The sequence below is a fragment of the Macrotis lagotis genome, chromosome 1, assembly GCF_037893015.1.
Source record: "Macrotis lagotis isolate mMagLag1 chromosome 1, bilby.v1.9.chrom.fasta, whole genome shotgun sequence".
NCBI classification, from domain to species: domain Eukaryota; kingdom Metazoa; phylum Chordata; class Mammalia; order Peramelemorphia; family Peramelidae; genus Macrotis; species Macrotis lagotis.
The window spans coordinates 139,727,090-139,730,498 of record NC_133658.1 but is presented as its reverse complement, the minus strand read 5'-3'; positions in this window follow the sequence as shown (position 1 = coordinate 139,730,498).

The window sequence follows — 3,409 nt, the reverse complement described above, 5'->3', positions numbered from 1 at the left end:
ACTTTACATGCTAATAAGGAAGATGAAAGGTGCTCACAAATAATGTACTATAAAAAAAGATATCAGATGAATCCAGTTTTAAGTACATTATCTCTTTCATAGCATGATATCGATATTTCACTATATTGTGGCTTGGTATAAAAAATTATATGGAAATTTTTTGAGAGTTTTGCAGAAGCTACAGAGGACATGTGAAGGTCATATTATTACACAGAACCTATGACCTAATGATTAACCCAAATTTTAAAAGGTACTGTAAACACCTTATAAAAGAAAAAAAAATGCATACTTCTTCTTGGATACAAAAGGGAAGATCAAAAAATTTTACTCAGATTTTCCATATGGTGTGGATATGAAGGAGGCCACAGTGCCTTACCTCTAGCCCTGGAGATGAGGAAGGAATAACTGTATTTTCCTTTTACTGGAGCCTATAAAAAGAAATAATAGGAAATAAGGCTGGAAAAGTCTAATCACTAATATAACTATAAACCACTGTTTAAAGGCAGTGATCTATTCCTGGAATCATCTGAGTGCTAGTCAAAAAAGTTATTGATCCAGTCCTGGACTTCAGGCTTCATTAAACCCCTGCTTTGTAGGGCATCAGCCTCTCCTCTTGGAACTGATTCAGGGGACCTTGTCCTTTGGCTGTGACTTCCACTTTTCCTTATTTTGTAAAACTGTACCCTAATGACCTGCCCCCAACTCCTGTAGCAGCTCCTTTATCTTACTGCCCAGTCCCAAGACCTATTTCTTTACCCCACTACATAAAAGTGTCACTTCTAAATTGTTAAATTGTTGGTAGATCTTTTTTTAAAACAAGGGAAAAAAAGAGAAAATGTGCATCCATAGCCATCTAAATAACACAATTATAATGTCTTTGTATGGCTATCTTTCTATTTCTAAAGTATATCCTCTTTACCCCTAAATCTTGAGATCCTTAAATTTCCTAAAAAACTTAATTGTTGAAAACTATCATTGCATATAGTTGGAAAAATAAATAAATGAAACCTAATTCAAGTGTCTGCATCTTCCTCAAGGAGACTTTCTTAATCTCCCACCCCAGCTACTAATGTCTCCCCCACAAAAAAGAGATCTTGTACATATTTTGCCTTGGGAAACAGCATGACCAAGTAGATAGAGAGAATATTTTAGAGTTAGTATGGCCTGGGCTCAGGTATCATGTCTAGAGAATACTGATCATTTAAACATGAGCAAAGTCATCTATTCTTTCAGGATTTTAGGAAACTCTCTGAGACTTTAACCTGAAAAATCATGAGCCTATTTGTATTCATAGAGAGTATAGAGTTCATCAAATCAATGAAAGCATAGGCTTGTTTCAGAAAAAAAAAATTATTTAATTTGTTTTGTTTTTAGGTTTTTTTTGCAAGGCAATGGGGTTAAGTGGCTTGCCCAAGGCCACACAGCTAGATAATTATTAAGTGTCTGAGGCCGGATTTGAACTCAAGTACTCCTGACTCCAGGGCTGGTGCTCTATTCACTGCGCCACCTAGCCACCCCCGAAAATATTATTTATATATGTGTATGTACATGCTATCTCCCATAATAGAATATAACTCCTTTAGGGAAGGGGACCATTTCACTTTTTCTTAAAGTGTCCTGGCATATAACATAGGCAATTAAATGCTTGTTGATTAATTAATAGATAATATGGATAAAGGAAAACTACCTAGTCCTGAAAGGCTCCATCTAAAGATGATTTTCTAGATCTGGCTTGGTCTATCCTGATTATCTCTAGTCTGTTTGTGACCTCCAGATGAGAATGGTGTCTTCCTACTCTTCTCCTTCCAAACTTCCAAGATGATTTTAGAATTTATCCAGCAAGGCTGTCTGACCTAAGTTCATAAGTCCATTGTCAAATATTAAACTTAATGAAAATTCATCAAGATATCTGCTGAATACAAAGAGAATTTTTGACACTCCACCTACAGTACTACATAATCATTAGTTATCTAATTTCCTTTCCCCTGGACTAATGAAAAGAGAAAAAAACCAACAAAATAAGCATAGACAGCATTCTCAGAATCATTTAGCCTACCACCCAGCTTATCCCCCAAGTTCACAAAAGCCAAGGCTTTTTGTTATAATTACCTTGTCACATAGAGTCTGTCCCTGGAATGAGGAAGCCAGGGAGGCAAAGAAGAGGAATTGAATCTTTGCATACGCTCTATGTTACAGTTAAGAAATAATAATTCTCCTTATTGGGTCAAATACCAAAAAGAGAAATGAGGAAGCTGATTTGAATGCTGCCCTAGATACCCAACTGTTTGACCCTGAAGAAGTCACAACCTTTCTCAGATTCAATTTATTATCTGTAAAATGGGGTTCATAATAACATCTCCCTCACATGCTTGTGAAAATAATACAAGATAATGTACGTAAAATGTTTTCTAAAACTTAAAAGTATTATGTAAGTTGATTATTCTCTCTCTCTCTCTCTCTCTCTCTCTCTCTCTCTCTCTCTCTCTCTTTGGAGGCAATGGGGGTTAAGTGATTTACCTAGGGTCATATAGTTAAGTGTCAGAAGTCAAATTTAAACTCAGATCCTCATAATTTCAGGACCAATGCTCTACTCACTGTACCACCTATCTGTTTATTATTATTATTATTATTATTATTATTAATCTCTTGAACATTTGCTTATATCTGTTGTCTTTTACTGGGAAACATTCTTCATAGAATAGAAATTCTTAGAGAACCTCAATTACTTACCTCAGACTAGCTACAAGAAGATGGTTATGATGAAGGGGTCAAGTGTGTGTGGGGGGTAGGTGAGAATGAAGAAGTAGAAAGAAAATATGCATGTATTCTCAGAGACATCTGTAGGCACTCACAGATTGTATTTTGCTCTGGAATCTTGCAGTCATGTCTGAATATCACATGTAAGGAAGGACATTGATGAGCTACAAATTGTGATTAGGATGGTGATGAGACATGGAACACTGTTCCTAATGTCTGATTGAAGGAACTGAAATTGTTTAGACTATTGAAGAGAAAATCCAAGAGGGGAAATGATTTCTCTTTTCAGGTATTTGAAGAGTTCTGAATTAGGAATTACACTTCCTGCTCACCTGGGCTCCATGGAATACAAACAGAAACAATGGAGTCAAAGTCACAGAGAAGCAGATTAGGGATTAACATAAGAAAAAACAACTAACAATAAGTCATACCAAAATGAAAGGGGAGGGAGAGCATTTTCTGGTCACCAAGAGGTCTTCAAATGCAGATTGTACGGCTGCTTGTCGTCAAAAGAAGAGATTCCTATTCATGTGTGGCTTGAACTCTGATGCTCTCTGAGCTTTTTTCCAAATGAGATTCCTTGATTCATATAGCAGTATATCTGGGTCACAAGGAGATGGGTGTAGAGAAATGTCACCAGAGAAGAAAATGC